Source organism: Schistocerca gregaria, chromosome 2 (assembly GCF_023897955.1).
Source record: "Schistocerca gregaria isolate iqSchGreg1 chromosome 2, iqSchGreg1.2, whole genome shotgun sequence".
Taxonomy (NCBI): domain Eukaryota; kingdom Metazoa; phylum Arthropoda; class Insecta; order Orthoptera; family Acrididae; genus Schistocerca; species Schistocerca gregaria.
In genome coordinates this window covers 893,053,334-893,074,199 of record NC_064921.1, presented here as the reverse complement: position 1 = coordinate 893,074,199, position 20,866 = coordinate 893,053,334, and the positions used below count along the sequence as shown (strand labels likewise).

General features: G+C 40.7%; 1 protein-coding gene across 3 annotated transcripts in view; it reads left to right on the top strand.

Moving 5' to 3' along the window:
* The window catches only part of LOC126335339 (protein Mpv17-like), a 288,508-nt gene extending 271,426 nt beyond the window's left edge, over window positions 1–17,082 (top strand). For 2 of the 3 annotated variants that reach the window (XM_049998508.1, XM_049998510.1), the window contains one exon: window positions 16,963–17,082. The gene's annotated coding sequence lies outside the window, so the exon portion shown is untranslated. Of the gene's footprint in view, window positions 1–6,951; window positions 7,014–16,962 lie in introns of all 3 variants that reach the window. The other variant, XR_007564861.1, reaches the window with a different exon arrangement.
* Window positions 17,083–20,866: the final 3,784 nt, after the last annotated feature.

Here is a 20,866-nt window from a genome sequence, read left to right as displayed (position 1 = left end):
GGTCTGAAAGTTAACAATTCTGTATGTTTCTATTTGCTTCCACCTATTGCCACTTGGTGAGTAGATTTTTTGTCTGTATTATAAATATCTTTAGTTCACTGATAGCTTTCATGCCCAGCTGCAAGAATATTTAACAGCCTAGAATAACATTTTGTTTTGCATGTGGTATTGTGAATGCTAGATTTATTTACTGATTGTCATTTTCTATTTGTAGTTCACTGTTGCTATTTGAGTTTACATATTGTCATTTTGTCATTAAGAAGATAGTGAGTGGAGCTGTAGATGCTAGAAAATGGAGTGCCAAGTAGAGAAATCATAACATTTCTGACATATTCTTCTGTTTGAGTTCAATAATGGGAATGCCATTGTACATATCATGGCAAGAAAATGGTTTTCTCATTTTAAGGAGAATCATTTCGACATCAGTGATTCTCCACATTCAGGAAGACCTTTGGGGTTTGAAGATCATATAAACACATTAATCCACAATGATCCATGTCATTGTACTTGAGAACTGGCAGATGTGGGTAACTGTGATCATTTTGCCAATGTGCAACATTTGCATGCAATGGGGAAGGTTCAAAAATAGGGTGCATGCTAGAAGCCAAAATCACAAATATCAGTGGGTGGCCGTATGTACATCTCTGCTTTCTCGTCATCAATTGGCTCGTGAAGAAACCACTCCTATCCTGTATAGTTATTGGTGACTATAAATGTTGTGTTTATGCTAACATAAGGAAAAGAAAGGAATGATTGTGTCCAAACAAAGCAGCAGTTCCCCATACGAAGATATACGTATATGTACATGAATCTGTTGAGGCACAGACAGTGTCGTGTACCATGAATTGCTCTCCTGAGGTGTAACCATCACTGCTGGCATTTATTGCCACCAACTCAGATCTCTTGCAGATACAATCCAAGAACAATAACCAGGACAAACTATGCGAAGTTATACTAGACTGATAAAAAACATGATACCGGAGTTTGTTTGGGAATTCATTCCACATCCACCTTATTGATCTGATCTTGTGTCCTCAGATTTTCAGCTTTTCCCCTCTCTATTGAGAAACCTTCATGGAACTTCCTTTCTGGATGAAAATCCACTCCAAACATGGCTTGATGAGTTCTCCACCTCAAAGCCACATTATTTCTACAGTCACAGAATCGAAAAGGTCTGTGCATGGCAGACTGTTGTAAACAGTTAAGGAGAATATGTTAGCGATGACTAAGGTCTCTGTTAAGTGTGTCTGTTGAATTTATTAGACTTACAGAAAAACACTATGAACTTAACACACACCAACCTAATATCTGGTCCAACTGTGGCAAAACAGTAAAGATGAGGGACAATAGGGAAAGGGCAAAGGGATATAATGTGATATGCAATAATGTAATGTAAAAATGTTATGTTTGTCACCTTGGCAATAGTCATACTTATGAGTAAATAATTGTCTTATGTATTATCATTTGACAACAAAATGCTTCATCTTCTTCAAGTCTGTTAGTAACAATATCATGAAACAGAAAGTTGCTGCTAACCATATGACAGAGGCCCTGAGTTACAGATAGGCACAACAAAAAGATTCTCACAAATAAAGCTTTCAGCCAGTAAAACACACACACACACACACACACACACACACACACACACACACACACGACTGTAGTCTCAGGCAACTGAAACCACCAGCAGTGTGGTTTCAGTTGTCTGAGACTGCAGTCGTGTGTGTGTGTGTGTGTGTGTGTGTGTGTGTGTGTGTGTATCTATTTTTGATGAAGGCCTTACTGGCCAAAAACTTTATTTATAACAGACTTTTTATTGTGTCTATCTGCGACTCAGCACCTCTGCTGTATGGTGAATAGCGACTTTCCTTTTCATAATATTGTTATATTCCATCCTGGATGTTCCATTGTTTGATTCAAGTCTGTTAGTCCACTACAAGCCAGCCAATGGACTCAGTCAGCAGGGAAATCAGTCCAAGCCATCCAAGACACCCTCTATTGCTTATGTCATCTAGGGAAAGAGGTGATATTCTGTGGAGCACTAGGAAATCTGGGAAAATGAACTGGGGGATGCAGTGACCAAGCCAACCTCATACTATACCTACTGTGACAAAATATTAAGTTTATAATCTTGGTATTGAAAAGTGAGACCATGTGACTTACAGAGGTGTAACTGTTGGTAAAGAGATGAAAAATTCTTGTCTGGTCAAAATCGCATGAAATAGTTCCTCTCAGCCACTGATGAGGTACAAAGCCATATTTCAATTTATTTTTCTGCTTGCAACACATAATTTAACATGCATGGGCAGTGTATAAATTTTTGGCAATGTGCTACAACTACTTTACCTACTTGTAGGACAGGATTGTTTGTTACATTATTATTCGTGTTAAATCAAAGCTATAAAGGCATTTTTGGATAAGTCACTTTTTAAAAGTGACCATTGTCAACTCTTAGCTTCATTTGGTAACAAATTATGAAAAATGGGTCTTTTGAAATAGGCGTTTTCTTTTGCTATATAGTTAATCTGTTAAACGTATGAAAGTCTTTTTATGGCCTGTATCATACTTGTGAATTCCTGTGTTCTTATTTGTGACATTTGAATATTCTTTCACTGGCACAATGGTTTCTAAGATATACAGGGCAAAAACTGTGAGAATATTGAAACTAGTGGATAGGTTCATGGTGTGGGTTCCTGTAGTCATGTCCTAGTTCATGAACCACGGGCAACATATGAGTGGCCAAGTAAGTGGTCCCGACAGTCGGGATACCAGTTACTTTGGAATAAGGCTGGGAATCTTGGACATATTCTGAGTCATGGTCACCTTTGTGCTCATACGGCAAAGACTACCAAATTCACCGGTTAGTCCCTCGACCGTTAGGGGTAAAGCTCAATGGGACTCGGGGCAAGTAAGGCTAGCAACCTGCTTCCCTGATACTTTAAATATGATGCTGGCAATAATCAGAGCAAAATGCCTTGGACCTTTGGAGGTGATGGGAGTGGGAGTCCCACCTCTAACTGACAAACCAGTGACTCCTAAGATACGAGTTGGCAAACAAATGGTAATGAGATGGGGAGCTATTAATATCAATGGGGGCTACTCTGGGAAGAAGGTAGAGCTGGCAGAGGCTGCAAGTAAGATGGGGCTGGACGTTTGGTGCCTCCAGGTCTCTTCCATATATGCAATCTTCATTTATTATTTGTAAACTAAGTGTTAGCAATGATTAAATTATGTTCTGTGCAAGTCTCTATTATGCAGCTTCCTCTTTCATTCCTTACCCCAGTCCATATTCACCTACTATTTTTCTTTGTGTTTCTTTTCTTACTATTGAATTCCAGTCCCTCATCACTCTTAAACTATTGTCTCCCTTAACTATGTTTATTTTATCTCATCATATAGTTCTTCAATCTCTTCATCATCTTTCAAGCTAGTTGGCATATTAACTTGTACAACTGTGGTGGGTGTGGGCTTTGTATCCATCTTGGCTTCAATAGTGTGTTCACTAGTTTGTTTGTAACAACCTACGCACACTTGTACTATCTTATTTATTGTTAAAGCTACACCTGCATTACCCCTATTTGATTTTTTATTTATAACCCTGTATTCACCTGACTAAAAATCCTGTTCCTCCTGCCTGTTTAAGGGATCTGACATTCCAAACTTCGATCTGTAGAACATCAGTTTTGTTTCTCTTGATAATGACATCCTCCTGAGTAGTCCTGGTCCAGAGATTCACATGGAGGATTATTTTACCTCAAGAATGCTTTACCCAAGAGGATGCCATCATCTTTCAACCATACTGTAGAGCTGCATACCCCACAGGAAAATTACAGCTGTGGTTTGCCCTTGCTTTCAGCCGTCGTCAGTACCAGCATAGCAAGGCCAGATCAATCAATCATCCAGACTGTTGCCCCTGCAACTACTAAAAAGGCTGCTTCCCCCCTTCAGGAACCACACATTTGTCTGGCATCTCAGCAGTTAATCCCCCGTTATGGTTGCACCTACTCTGTGGTTATCTGTATTGCTGAGGCATGCAAGCCTCCCCATTCAGCTACATACAGGATTCATGGGGGGGATTTGGGCGGGGGGGGGGGGGGGGCGGCTTCCCAATATATTTATTCCTTAATGAAATTCATCATTAAAAATATATGTTTTTTTCAAACAAACAGCTCAGTTCATGGAATCAATATTAGAAATGAGAATAATTTCCACAAAGGCTTAAAGTCACTTAGTTTGGTCCAGAAAGATGTCCACTATTCAGCAATACACACTTTCAATAACATGCCAGCAGCTGTAAAAATTTTAAATAACAATAAAGTTCAGTTTGAGAAGAATCTAAAGAATTTATTAGTGGCCAACTCCTATGCCATTGATGAATTACTTAACAGAACTGATTGATGTCTGTATGATATTAATAGTATCACATAATGTGAATATTGCATACAATCTGACATCTGTACAAATTTTGTACAATAATCTAATTATTGTAAATAAGTGATGTAAATTTTTTTATTTGTACTTTTTTAATTTGATGATGTGTCGCTACACTAGCTTACGAATTATCATAGCCACCTAAGTGTATTGAACATTTAACATTTGGTGACAAGTCTGTAGTGGTTTGCCTGCTTTTATTTACTTCTTTTGTTGTCCTCAGTGTTGACGTACTGCATTGCTACACTGGCAGAAAAATTGGGTTTGTAATTTGGACACTGACTACGGTAAATAATGTAGACAACAGGTGCACAGTTGTGTGGCACAGATGTTTACTTTCACTTTTCACAACCCCCCCCCCCCCCCCCTGCCTATATACACGTTTAATATGGCCAGTGCACTATTGTTTAACCTTCCATGAGTCTTGTTAATACTTTGCAGGTGAACATCCACATACTGCTACAATAGTTTACTGTTGTACATCTATGAACAGTAAATGCCGAACCACACAGTTCACAGTCTTACGGATAAATTGAACAGACACTGTTATTGCTTTAATGCATGGCCTATTGGTGTAACACTTATTTCACTGTTAATTTGATGCATTGTTGTCATTCAAGTCAAATCAATTACATACCTAAAACTAAACACAAAATTAGTCCTGGTGTTATATTCCTTAAAACCGAGGGCCAATGTTTCTCTATTACGAAAATACAGATTATATTCATGTATGTTAATGGTAATTAGTTCAAACATGAAAAAATGGATTTAAGGAGGCAGATGGCAAAACAAGAGGGGAATGAAAATTATCCCAGCTTGCTTCATCACAAGTTTTACAGCCTTCTAAATTTAAATATGCTGAAGATGTTTTTTTTTAATGAAAAGTACATCTAATCTAATCTCATCTCCTCCTCCCCACTTTATCTGTCCATTATCTCCTCCACACTCATGTCTGTCCATCTCCTCCCCCCTCTTTCTCTGTGTACCTCATCCTCCGTCTTCTCTCACAAACCATCTTCTCCTCCCCTTTTCTAATCTCTCTCTCTCTCTCTCTCTCTCTCTCTCTCTCTCTCTCTCTCTCTCTCTCTCTCTCTCTCTCTCTCTCTCTCTGTGTGTGTGTGTGTGTGTGTGTGTGTGTGTGTGTGTGTGTGTGTGTGACTTTGACACATGTATTGCACATATCTCCTCCTCCCCCCTTGCCCCCTCTCTCTGTCCAGGTTGCTAGGCACACTCCATCCATTGTGGAGAAGTTGGTCATCTCTGTTCAGTTTGCTACAAACTGACACTGCTGTTGAATCCAGTATTGCACATTGATTAAGATATTGTATATGAATTTATTGCCTAAAGTTTCCACAGGTAATCCTTTAGTTAATAAGCTATTCACAAACCTCACAATTATAAATAGACATCTGCTTCCAAGTGTAGACACTGACTACAGTTTCCTTGGTAAACCACCAAACATATCTATATCTAGGTTCCCAAGAATTAGCCTCACCCTCCTGTAATTTGATACTGTATGGTGACAGTGCATTTCCACTTCAGTGTTCATAATTGCTGCAGCCTGCATATTTAGCACATTTACTGTGCTGGAGTGCATGACTCAAGAAATGTATCAATTAAGAGAAGAGTGATGTACAGTGATTAATAAATTCTTGTCAAGCTGTCACATCTTTTTTTAAAATATATGACCTTCAGGACTATCTACAGAAGTAACTGAAACGAGATGTGGACATGCAATGGGGCAGCAAACCAGACACATTTGAGTCATTTAACTTGCAGTGGGTCAAAGTTCTAGCAATTCTGTCTGAGATAAATCAGTACAATTTAATTGACTCTGTTGACAAAAAATCTCCCTCAAAACATTTTTAGGCTTTTTACTATTCCCAGCAAGTACATTTAACCTCAAAATCAGTTTTGCAAACTATGTAACTAAATAATGATGATCCGTTAAGTGCCTTCCTAAAACATTTAACTTGTGTGACAGTCAAATTACTCTATAACAGGCTGTTCCAGGTTGTGTAGCATTGCCACTTTCTGTGAGGAACAACCAGATGAGGAGGCACACAGTGGAGCATTGTCACTTGCTGTGAACAATCACATGTGCCAGCAATGCGGAGCCTTGACTTCTGTCGGCCATGCCTTGCAATGATTCAAGACATCATACTCACAATGCCCACACCATGTGGTCTCAGAGCCTTATCTATGAAACACACTGCACCTTCCTTGGCTCTCACATCAGTAAGAAATTGTACCATCTCAAGAAAACCACTTCTATAAGCAAGGTAAAATGACTTTGCTAACAAGACTGATGAGTTTTTTGGTCATGACTACCCTACAGTATCTGTGGATGGGGATACGGAACTTGTGGATGCAGATAATGGTCTTATGGATGTGGATAGCATTTTTTGCATGTGCACCGACCTTTGGCCATGACCAAATTCCTGTCCAATCCTTGACCTCTTCTCCATCTCTACTGACTCTTATATCGACAGAACTGTAACCTCCAGTTTTTCTCTATAGAGGTTGAAGAAGATGCCTGTGTAGTTACTGCATGAAGGAGAGTTATTTTAGAACATTTGGAGGTAAGTTTCAGAAAAGCTCAAATTTAATAAGTTTGAGAAAGTAGTATGTAGTGTGTCATATAATGAACAGTGTACAAATGCAGGTAGCCGGATGATAAGTGAAACATTCTTGGCTGTCATAACTTCAATACCAAAGATTTCAGTGACTACAATAAGATTTTCCTATTGCAGGACATGTTCCAAAATGCAATAATGTTTTGCTCATTTGTTAAGGGAGTCAGTGACACAAAAGGTAGTATCTAGGCAGGTGACCATGATATGAGGTTTAAAATGACAAAATTTAATTGAATGTTGAAAGCTAAACTGTTACTTCAAAAGAATTCAAAGATCTGTTCAATCAATATTCTTTAATCTGAAGAAGCAGGGACTTAACTTTATTTTTTTTATAGGTATAGCCATACCCTTCCCTTGTTCTTACTGGTTCTGTAGTAGTGTGATACTAGTTTGTATTTCATATCCATTAAGATTTCAGCAATTTCGGTGTGATATTCCGATATATGCAGCACCTCTGCTGACATTCAATCTTTCCAATTTGTGTATGAGAAATTCATCTATTTTTAATGAGGGTTGTGATGTTTTGATAGAAGACAATAAGTATGTTTTCTTTAATATCCATAACTTTGTCTAAATTGCAGTACTTTAGTTGGCTAGCAGTCATTTCAGATGTAATGAAATTTATTCTTTTAGATTATTTTACCTTAAAAAGAGCTTAAGGAACTCAATGGAAATCATGAAATAGACAAATACTGCTTTTGTCAAATCAGATGCCGTAATTAATCAGGCAAGCAATCAGAAGCGAATCATGCCTTGTATGATGCGAGTGAGTTGCATGATTCATCAGGCATGTCAATGTGTGCGCATCCTTCTGCCCTGCATGAATTTTCAAGATCTACATAAAGACACTGCACAGCATACGTCAGCTCCAAAAGTGGTACTTCTTCACAGTAGCATGGGGAACATTCTTGGTAAAACGCCTGATGCAATCCTCAGTTGTATACTTAAGGTTATGGTGCAGAATTTTGCCTGCAACCCATTCTATTATTACATGATATTCTTTTCAAAGGTAATTCACAAAAGAGCCTAAATCACAGATGAAATCGCTGAGTCCTACTTTTTACTTAAAAGTAGCAGTTATCTGGTAATCACTTCCCACAGCTTTCTGTAACAATTCTAATATTCCCCTTCTGTGAATAATAGTCAGTAGTAAGACTTTGGTTGACTGCATCTGAACTTGGATAAATATTTCTCAGTGTTCTCATCACAATGAAGAAGCTATCTGGAGAATTATGTGCTGACTAACTGGACTTATGACTGGGAAAGATCCGTGACGTCTTAATAACAAAATTTTGAAAATGCTGAGAAAATAAATATTGTTGTACTCACAGCTTAAAACAGAAGTTAGAAATATTGGCAGGCAATTGTAAGTGGAGATTTTTGTGTCTATAAAAATATTGATGCACAAAGCATGCACTAACTTCCACTGCCACATATTAGTGAAAGGTATTGCCAAGAGTCCTAGAAAATTTGGTCCCATGTACAGTTACTAAGAGGGTCAAAGTCTTCTATTCAGTCACTTGTCAATAAAAGATAGCAAAAGGATAGCTGAAGTTTTAAATCTCCCATTTAAAAACACCATTCACAAAGGAGGATCATGTGGCCATACCATTGTATCACTGCTGCACAAAACCCTATATAGAGGACACAGAAATAGACATTCCTGGCAATTGAAAACTACTTAAAGAGCTGAAAGCAAGTAAATTGTCAGGTACAGGTAGAATCGTGGTATCTCATAACAAGCGATGGGATAATTTTAAGGTAAAACACCTGGAAGGTGGACCACATATACTGTCATTTGTTATTTAATGGAATACACTTTACTACTTAACAACTGTTATTATGATTAGAATTAAAAAACTTACCAAAAATAAATAACAACACTCACAATAATTTAAAGAACTTGAACAAGATCAATTCATTAATAAAAAACTTTTAACAATTTATACCATTAAGAATGGGCCATAAAACCAGGAATGTAGGTAAGTCCCCAAATCCAGGTAAGAAGTCACATGGACTAGGTGTGACTGCAAGCTGGTTCAACACGCAAAGTTTTACCAGTAAACTGAATTACAAATGACTGCCACCGAAGGTACTAACATTTCCCAAGTGTGGATAACACCTTAAGCAAATAGACAAAGCCCACCCAAAATACAGAAAGGATAACAAGTTGTGCCACTAACTGTGGCTGTTGGGAAGCCCTTAACAACTTATAAAACCAAATAAAATTCCTTAAGCAATAAAATACACAATCTCCCAAAATACGAGAAAAACTGGGAAGAGATACAGTTAAAATGCGAATCCCAGCTGGTACACACTAGCAGAAACATTGACAATGACCCTTAAATAAATATGTAAAGGGCATTCAAATGAAACACACTCACTAGTGTAAAGTAATGGTAAAGATTTTATTAACTCAAAAATGTACATGTACATGTACTAAAAAATAGCCACCAAACAGTTGGCACATTTATCCTGTTGTGAGACTGGGCAGTCAATTCCATCCTTGAAGAAGCTAGTAGGCTGCTGTCAGATCCAGGACTGGACCCAGTCACACAAACTTTAACATCCGCTGCGAATCAATGTTCCCGAATAGCATTGATGGTGGTTCCCCATTCCAGGAACTCAACAAGCAGTGGTCCCTTGTGGTCAAGAAAGGACATCATGACCTTACCAGAACTGGTATGCATGGCTTTTGATTTCTTTGTAGGTAGTGAAATCGTATGTTTCCAATGCTTGCTCTGATGCTTGCTTTCTGATTCAAAATGGTGACACCATCTTTCGTCACCTGTGACAATATGTCACAGAAAGCTGTTTTCCTCCTCATGATAACATTGCAGATGACTCAAAGACAGTGCCATTTGAGTATTGTGCTGTTCGGCGGTCAGTTGGTGGGGAACTTACTGCACACAGATTTTTCGAAAGTTCCAAGTGTTCATGCATTATGGTGTGCGTGGTGCCCATGCTAATACCCAGTAACCGATGGATCTCATCCACAGTGATTCTTCATTCGTCAATAAATTTCATGGCCTCCAACTCCCTCCACCACCAAAAATTGAATCACTCCTCGTTGTTCCTGCTTGCTCGCCTGCATTTTCGGTAGTGGATGATAACTTTTGTGATCACCTTCTCTTTGGCATGTAACCACACTAGAACTATGCAACATCAAACAGTGTGCACGCATCAGTCTCTCTACAAATAGATGGCACCACCATACCTGCAGTTATGTGGTGCCACCTTATGTGTAAGGCGGAGTCCAAGTTTCATTTGAATGAACCCTATACAATCCCCAAATTATAAGGTAAGCTGGAAGAGATGCAATTTAAATGTGACTCCCAACTGGTACGCATCAGCAGAAACTTTAACAATGACCCTTAAATAAATATACAGTCCCCCTAAATACAAGAAACGTTGGCAAATTACAGCAGACAACATTCACAGCCAACAGGCAACAAGCAAGTAAGTTTCACAATGAAAGAAACACAAATCTAATAACTGTAGATAGAATAGGAAAAACCTCCACAGTTCATACTCATAAGTAAAGGGCTTTAACACTTAACATGCTCCAGAACTAGTAATAAGGGTGCAAGGCTTAAACAAGTAGTAAAAAAGCAAGTATGGGGACAAGGGGCTGTGGACGTTCTGAACATGCTTCAAAGCTTATGTGCTGGTCCAGAGTATGCCAATGCATTTTGCAACCTGTGTACGTGTGTTTGGTGATCATATCCCAAATTGATGTAGGGGTACATACGCAGGAAACAGTGGCGTTTTGTAGCACATGTTATTCGGAACAGTTTTCTCAACTTTGCACCTATACCATGGAGTTACAGATCTGTGTCGTGTGTGTTCCCTATGTGCCTATGCTATTAGCACCAGTTTTATGTAGTGCCACATTGTGTGGCACCACATTCCGCAATTATCCATAATTTATGAGCATGAGTGTAGATGGTTACGACCAAAATGGTGTTTTTTATTGTTGCAAATACTAAACATTTTGACAAACTACCTGTTGGCTTCTGTCTTGGATTCTTCAGCCGGCGTTCATCTGATGATTTTACTGACATTTTGCCAACATGAGTAGCTGGCCTTGTCAAAGCATAACCCTCCATTGCCGGTGGTGAACAGGAGCCGAGCTCACAGCCACAAACTATATGTACCATCGTCCGAGGGCTTCTCCACAGTCATTTCTGGTGCGGTTCCCCTCTTGCTACCTCCGATGGTCATTCACTGCAGCATGGGAAGCCAGGATCTGTTTACCTTAAGGCTTTCCTCTTTCTTGTTGAAGCTGTTCGCGTGTTTTTGTTTTTCTATAGCTTCTCTGAACAAGTGGGTGTAATAGTGTTTCTTCACAGCCAGAACTTCCATGTTGGCAAATTTTATTATGTGGTCAGTCTCACTCAGCGCATGCTCTGCCATGGCCAATTTCTCCACCTACCCCAACCTGCAATGTTGCTTATGTTCTTTGATCCTGGTGTTGATTGATCGTCCAGTCATTCCAACATAAACTTTTCCACATGTACATGGTATATGGTATACTCCCAACATTTCAAGTGAGTCCCTTTTCTTCTTTGCCCATCTAAGACACTCTTTGATCTTCCTTGTCAGTTTGAAAATAGTCTTTACGCTGTGTTTGCACAATATAGGGCCGATACTGCCTGTCACTCTGGGAATAGTGGAGTACCCATTGGTCCTCATAACCCTCTTCAGGTGTTGCATTTTGCGTCTGAGGTGTTGCGTCTCACATATTCGTCCTGCTCGCGTTACGAGTGTATTAATCATGCCTCCTTTCAGCCTCGGATGGTGGTTTGATAGTTGGTGCAGGCATTGATCCATGTGTGTTGGTTTTCGATACACACTGTGTCCCAGGTTTTCACCATCCCTTGTGACCAGCACATCTAGGAATGGCAGTTTTTTGTCCTTTTCTTCTTCCATTGTAAATTTTATGTTGGTGTGGAGGCTGTTCAAGTGTCTTAGGAAGTCACCAAGCTGTTCTTCACCATGACTTCACACAGCGAAAGTATCATTGATGTGTCTGTAAAACACCTCAGGTTTGCAAGTCGCCAAGTTCAGTGTCTGTGCTTTGAAATATTGCATGAAGAAGCATAAACTGGCAAAACACTTGGCCTCTCTGGTCCAGCCCCAAGTTGGGAAGACAGACACATACATAAAGGACTCAGGTCACTTCTCTGAGGAGCTGAAGAAACTGATACTTGCACTAAAAGACATCCTGGTCAGCAGTGATGTTGTTTCTTTGTTTACGAAAGTTCCACTCAGTGACAAGCTGGAGCATATTGATTCCATTTTACCACAAGACATCACGAAGCTCTTCCATGCATGTCTCACCATGAGCTATTTCACATGGAATGGCAAATTCTACGTACAGCTGGAAGGCGTCACCATGGGTAGTCCTCTTAGTCCAGTGGTGGCCAACTTCTTCATGGAGTATTTTGAAGCACAGGTACTGAACTTGGCGACTTGCAAACCTAGGGTGGGGTACAGATACATTGATGATACTTTCATTATGTGGAGCCATGGTGAAGAACAGCTTGGTGACTTCCTAAGACACTTGAACAGCCTCCACACCAACATAAAATTTACCATGGAAGTACAAAAGGACAAAAAACTGCCATTTCTAGATGTGTGGTCACAAGGGATAGTGAAAACCTGGGACACAGCGTGTATTGAAAACCGATGGACACGGATTGATACCTGCACAAACTGTCAAACCACCACCCAAGTCAGAAAAGAGACATGATTGATATGCTTATAATGTGAGCAGGATGAATATGTGAGTCGAAACATCTCAGATGCAAAATGCAACACCTGGATGGGTACTCCACATATCATATTAGAAGTGTAACAGAGCCAAACAATTGGCAAAGTAAGGAATCAGAAAAAGAAATGTCGAGTATGGCTTTTCTGCCATACATTCCCAGAGTGACAGACAGAATCAGCCGTATACTGCGCAAACACTGTGTAAAGACTATTTTCAAACTGACAAGTAAGATCAAAGAGTGTCTTAGATGGGCAAAGGAGAAAAGGGACTTGAAATGTCAGGAATATACCATTTACATGCGGAAAAGTTTATGTTGGAATGACTGGACAATCAATCAACACCAGGATCAAAGAACATAAGCAACATTGCAGGTTGGGCAGGTTGAGAAATTGGCCGTGGCAGAGCCCACACTGAGTGAGACCGACCACGTAAAAATTTGCCAACAGGGAAGTTCTGGCTGTAGGTAAGCACTATCACGCCCGCTTGTTCAGAGAAGCTGTAGAAATACAAAAACACGTGATTAGCTTCAACAAGAAAGAAGAAAGTCTTATGGTAAACAGATCCTGACTTCCCATACTGTAGCAAACAACCATCTCAGGTAGCAAGACAAGAACCGCACCAGAAATGACGTTTGCGCACCAGGTACATATAGTCTGTGGCCGTGAGCTTGGCTTCAGTTCGCCACCAGCAATCGAGGGTGAAGCTTTGACAATGCTAGCCACTCGTGTTGGTGAAATGTCAGTAAAATGATCAGATGAACGTTGGCCGAAGAACCTGAGACAGAAGCCAATAGGCAGTTTGTCAACAAGTGGCCACGAAAGCCTTAACAATTTTTTCTCAAACATTTTGTTGTTGTTGCAAGTGCTCTATCTTTAGGTAGTAGTTTTTTCTGTTCTTAACTTTTGTTGTTGCCAGCCCCATATATGTGTGTGAGAACACAATATAATATTTCTGGGCTTCAGTAAACAAAATCTTACTTTGAAATACCCCTTCAAGATATGTTGAGTGGCCGAGGATTATACGTAAGCAGCATGATTTGGTCTACAGCTGGAGATGTAATACCCTCTACTGAACTACACCGAAACTAAGTTTAGTGTTACATCCATTACACAAGTGGCTGTGCTTAGTGATTTATTGTGGTAAGAACTGAAGTGTATGCATTAAATGTTTGTGGTAAGCCATTTAATGAAAGTGTTAGTAAAAAAAAAAAAAAAAAAAAATTATTGTTTCAATGCACTTGAGAAACCTTTCACTAGGATCTGTTGAAGAAATATTTGCACGTCGGCGTGTTATGTAATTTTTTACTAACATATTCCATATCCTCAACGCTCTTCTCACTGTGAGTCTGCGGACTGGATGGTATAATCTAATAATACCTAGTCTAAGAGTGTTGTTCATGTTGGAGATGTTACTATTCCTTAGAGGACACTGCAGCTTTTTTTTCCTGCATTTGGTGGATTTTTCCCTGACTTAACTCTAATAATTGTGGCACACCTCACTAGTCATTTGGAAGTTGTATAGGAACCACATTTGCCTTAACTTCACAACTCTTAAAAAAAGTTTCAAATCGTAAACAGTGATGAGCCAAAACATTATGACTACAGCCCACTGTGAGATTGAATGCTGTGTGATGGCATTGCAGGGACATGACACGGAAAGAAAAATGTTTTAGTGGAGCAGAGAAGAATGGGGTATCATTCTACAAGTGGGGAAATCCCTCTGATATATAAGTAACTTTTACAAAGGTGAATCAGTGGAAGACCCAGGATGGAATGTAACAGGATTAGGAAAACGATAGTTACTACTCGCTATATAGCGGAGATGCTGAGTTGCAGATAAGCACAACTAAAAGACTGTCACAAAATGAGGTTTCATGCAACAAAGTCTTTGTCAAAAATAGACAACACACACACACACACACACACACACACACACACACACACACAATGCCTAAAAAAGGTTGATGCCAGGAAAGTTACAGGAACATGGGATATATTGCAGGGAGAGTTCCCATGTATGCAATTCAGAAAAGCTGGTCTTTATGGGAAGGATCCAGATGGCCCAGGCTGTGAAGCAGTCATTTACATGAAGAATGTCGTAGTGGGTGGTACGCTCAGCAACAGGGTGGTCCAGTTTTTTCTTGGCCACAGTTTTTTGGTGACCATTCATGTGGACAGTCAACTTATTGGTTGTCAAGCCCATGTAGCATGCAGCACAGTGGTGTAGAGTTGATGACTGGTTTCACAGGTAGTCCTGCCTTTAATGGGACAGATGGTGTATGTGACTGGACTGGAGCAGATTGTGGTAGGATGATGTATGGGACAGATCTTGCATGTAGGTCTGTTGCAGGGGTATGAGCTGTGGGGGCAAGAAGTTGGGAGCAGGGATTATACAGGGTTGAACAAGGATATTCTGTAGGTTCAAAGGGTGGCAGAATACTACTATGGAAGGGGAGGGAAGAATAGTGAGTAGGAGATTTCTCATTTCAGGGTGCGACGAGAGGTAGTCGAAACCCTGGCAGAGAATGTAATTCAGTTGCTCCAGCCCTGAGTGATACTGAATCACAAGAGGAATGCTCCTCTGTGGCTGGACATAGGGACTCTGGGAGGTGATTGGTGAGTGGAAAGATAAGGTACAGGAGATCTGTTTTTGTATAAAGTTGGGAGGGTAATTACAGCCTCTAAAGGCCGCAGCGAGACTCAGTGTATTTCAAGAGGCAGAGCTTGTTGCTGCAGATGTGACGACCATGGGTGGCTAGGCTGTATGGAAGGGAGTTCTTGGTATGGAATTGGTCGCAGCTGTCAAAGTGGAAGCTTTGCTGGTGATTGGAAGGTATCATATGGACATAGGTACTGATGTAGCCATTGTTGAGGTGCAGATTAACGTTGAGGAAGGTGGCTTGTTGGGTTGAGCACGATTATATGAAGCAAATGGCGGAGAAGGTGTTGAGGTTCTGGAGGAATGTGGATAGGGTGTCCTTACCCTGGATCTACTTTCACAAAGGTCAGATTTTTGTGGCCCAGTCCCTAGGAATGAGCATCTGGGAAGTGGTGCAGTTCATCAGCTGTTCACATGCCACTAATATGCACAACTGTGGGAAGTAGTTTAAGGATGGTGAAACTACAAGTAGACAGTAATGTGTTGGACATTCACAGTTCATTATGAAACTTGAAGGTCAGAGACTTCCTTGCTCTGTAAAACAAGATTGGTGGCCGGTGCATGCGCAACTGCTTTAGAGTACACCTTTCACTCCACATTGATGAAAATAAGGCTCCACAACTGATTACACTAGATGTTCCCATGTTGATGTCAATTATGACTGTGGTGGGGATGGGATCATCAATATTGGACTGTAGGTCAGTGGAAATGAATTGCCTAGTTGGATAATCATGTTTCTTGTCACATCATGTTGAAGTTCACTTTTATTTTACTGTCTTTCGTGTGAGTAACTGCTTGAAACATGCATTGTGTCACAGATACAGGATGGAGGAGGCAACACAACAACTGTGGATTACATGAACATTATAGCAGACCACCTGCACTCCTTCATGACTGAGGTCTTCTCCAATGGCAACACATTTCAGCATGATAACTGTCTGTGTCTCAAGGCCAGAACCATGCTATAGTGGTTTGAGGAGGGTAGTGAAAATTCAGATCTTGGCCATCACATTTATTTGGTCTGAAGCTGATGGAACACATATGGGATGTTATTGGTTTCCAGCTCCACACCCACAAATGCCCAACCCCTCATTTACAGGAATTTTGTGACCTGTGTGTAGACTTCTGGTGACAAATATCTCTGGAAACATACCACAGACTTACTGAATCCATGTTGCAATGAATCACACTTGTGTTGCATTCCAAAGGTGAACCAACATGCATGGTCTTAATGTTTTGGCACATCACCATTGATGTGTCAGTGTGAAGTGCTTATAATATCTTCAGATGCAGATTGCAATAATGTTCGGTATTGAGCAATTGGATAAAAACGTATTTGATTAGAAGCAAAATGGATGTTTGATAGCCCAACCCATTATACACTCAGTAGCACCTTATGACTTACTATTGTTCTAAATAAATTATACTCATCTTAAATGTGATTATATTTTGAAATTTCAGATTATCTGCGTGAGTGTGGTATTCAAGCAGAAAGAAGCTACTGTTGAAAATTACTAGGGCTCTGTCCGTGTCTGACAACTTGTACTTTTTGATACATTGCGAATAAACATTTTAAATCAATTTTCCTGATTTATTTTCTGCCAAACCCCTTGTTCATGTTAGTTAACTTTATCAACTAATAGCTTGGTAACTGACCTGAAATAACATGAAAATCATCATAGGTGTACTGCAGCATCCCTACAGAGCTGTTATTTTGAGGAAACAGTTCTGTTTTAATCAGTTACACAACACACAAAATAATTTCCATATAGACTTTGCCTTCTTGTCTTATGTTTGGTTTAGTGTCTTCAACAAGGTTTCATAAGTCTAAGCAAGAAACTGGGAATCCATACAAACTCAAAAAGAAAACTGAAAACACAAATACTAGTGTCAGTTCCTGTAGGTTAACTGATAATTTCAATTACAGGATTGAAGATTGCTGTTGCTACATGACAAGTAACAATGTTCAATGTAAACACATTTCTGTTATTACAAGATGTAGATAACCTTCTTTCTTATTAAATGTATGTACATTTATACATAGATTCCTTTCTCATTTAACAAATGTGTAGTCTTGTAGATATATAAGGAATTAGTGATAAACAGCTGCTGTTCAGCACAACTGAGAAAGCTGCTTTTTTTGTTTGTTTGAAGTAATACCTTTCATACATTTTTTACTAGTTTATATTTAGCATGAGTAAGTGCACACAGTTTATAGCAGTTCGCAACTGTTAATTATTAATTGAAATTCTAACAGCTTCTTCTCTGTTTTAATGTGTACATGGACTTCCCCAACTTTATGAAGTTTCTCTATGATGTGATCTACAGAATGTGATGATTAAATAAATCTGATGTTTATAGTATCTAGTGGCTACTGGAGGTCAGTCAGATCATATTCTTCATTGTGTTTGTTGTCACCTGCATCTGAATAATCACTACAACATTTACTTAAAGGTGATGGGTCTTTGTAGACACATTTAGACCATCTGAGAATTTCTCCATAACGCCATCCCATTCTGAATTGTATATAACTCAGCTTCTTCTTATTACTATCCATTTTACATGGAAACTGACCATATGTGAAGATACAGTCTACAACAAAAACTGGAACTACTACTAATGCATGTACAGTAGCAATATGGAACATGTCAAATATGCTTAGAAATATGCAAGATGGAGATTGACTATTGACAATAAATTATCTCATCATTGGTGTCTGAGTTAAAACTGTATGTCCTGTAAGCCAGCTACAAGAAGACACCCAGGCTTCATTTTCCCACAGCAAATAAGATTTCAGTGATGCAGACAGACTACAAAGGAGATAGCAAATCAAACTCCATGATGATGGCATCAGACCTGAAGTGGGTTTTTATTTTGGAACTGTCATTTGATCAAATACCTACATTTGTTTGCTGGAATTTGTAGTGTATACAGAAAGTGTGTTTACAAGCATTTGACTTGGAATGGTTCCCACTCATATTTTATGCAGGGAAAACCTCGACAGTAGCAAGTATTGTGATTGTTAAAAGTTGCGAAAGGATTAAAATCCTCATTGGAATTACTGATTTAGAAACTTGAGCTAAGACAAGTGTCATTCCAATTGAGTGTAGTTTCCATTTCATTTAAGATGTAATCTGCCTTTTTCAAGGAGAGGTAAGCAGCAGATGGTAATTTGTGTATTGAAGGCTGGACTGCAGCAGCCTAGTGCCCAAGTTTATGAGATGATTCCTGTGCTGTTAAGTGATGGTGATGTGACTTTGTTTTCTGAACTGTTAATGTTAAGTCCGTACTTGTTAGGATATGATTTCATCAAAGCAGTTAAGTTATTTTATATAGGACACTGTTAGCAGATATTTCTATCATTTATTTGAAGAATATAGAAAAAATATGACTCGAACAACAGACATTTCAGGTAGGAATATCAACAATGTAGCAAAGATGGATTGTTACTTAGTGTAAGAAAGACACATCAAGTTGCAGACAACCACAATTAAAATACACATAAATGTAGCTGTTTGTCCACAGCCTCCATCAGTAAAACAGACACACACATCAATCACACACAAACACCCCTGCACACACACTCCCGCACATGCCTGCCCCCCCCCCCCCCCCCACATATCTCCTGGAAATGGAAAAAAGAACACATTGACACCGGTGTGTCAGACCCACCATACTTGCTCCAGACACTGCGAGAGGGCTGTACAAGCAATGATCACACGCACGGCACAGCGGACACACCAGGAATCACGGTGTTGGCCGTCAAATGGCGCTAGCTGCGCAGCATTTGTGCACCGCCGCCGTCAGTGTCAGCCAGTTTGCCGTGGCATACGGAGCTCCATCGCAGTCTTTAACACTGGTAGCATGCCGCGACAGCGTGGACGTGAACCGTATGTGCAGTTGACGGACTTTGAGCAAGGGCGTATAGTGGGCATGCGGGAGGCCGGGTGCACGTACCGCCGAATTGCTCAACACGTGGGGCGTGAGGTCTCCACAGTACATCGGTGTTGTCGCCAGTGGTCGGCGGAAGGTGCACGTGCCCGTTGACCTGGGACCGGATCGCAGCGACACACGGATGCACGCCAAGACCGTAGGATCCTACGCAGTGCCGTAGGGGACCGCACCGCCACTTCCCAGCAAATTAGGGACACTGTTGCTCCTGGGGTATCGGCGAGGACCATTCGCAACCGTCTCCATGAAGCTGGGCTACGGTCCCGCACACCGTTAGGCCGTCTTCCGCTCATGCCCCAACATCGTGCAGCCCGCCTCCAGTGGTGTCGCGACAGGCGTGAATGGAGGGACGAATGGAGACGTGTTGTCTTCAGCGATGAGAGTCACTTCTGCCTTGGTGTCAATGATGGTCGTATGCGTGTTTGGCACCGTGAAGGTGAGCGCCACAATCAGGACTGCATACGACCGAGGCACACAGGGCCAACACCCGGCATCATGGTGTGGGGAGGTGATCTCCTACACTGGCCGTACACCTCTGGTGATCGTCGAGGGGACACTGAATAGTGCACGGTACATCCAAACCGTCATCGAACCCATCGTTCTACCATTCCTAGACCGGCAAGGGAACTTGCTGTTCCAATAGGACAATGCACGTCCGCATGTATCCCGTGCCACCCAACGTGCTCTAGAAGGTGTAAGTCAACTACCCTGGCCAGTAAGATCTCCGGATCTGTCCCCCATTGAGCATGTTTGGGACTGGATGAAGCGTCGTCTCACGCGGTCTGCACGTCCAGCACGAACGCTGGTCCAACTGAGGCACCAGGTGGAAATGGCATGGCAAGCCGTTCCACAGGACTACATCCAGCATCTCTACGATTGTCTCCATGGGAGAATAGCAGCCTGCATTGCTGCGAAAGGTGGATATACACTGTACTAGTGCCGAAATTGTGCATGCTCTGTTGCCTGTGTCTATGTGCCTGTGGTTCTGTCAGTGTGATCATGTGATGTATCTGACCCCAGGAATGTGTCAATAAAGTTTCCCCTTCCCGGGACAATGAATTCACGGTGTTCTTATTTCAATTTCCAGAAGTGTATATATATATACACAAGCAAGCACAACTCGTGCACACACCATACACCACACACAGCCACCAACTTCAGAATATCGGGCCGGAATGCATCATTATATGGGGTGCAAGCAGCAACCTGGAGGGTATAGGGAAGGGGAAGGGATGGTGTACGGGTGGGGAGAATGGTGAATGCTGTCTGCTGGAAAATGTAAGGACTAGAATGTCAACAGGCACACAGTCATGAGGTTGTGAGACAGGGAGGTGGGGAAAAGAGGAGCAAAAAGGAGAGGAGCAATGAAAGATGGGTGGATGCATTGGTGGAAGGTTGCATATAAACAGGGTGG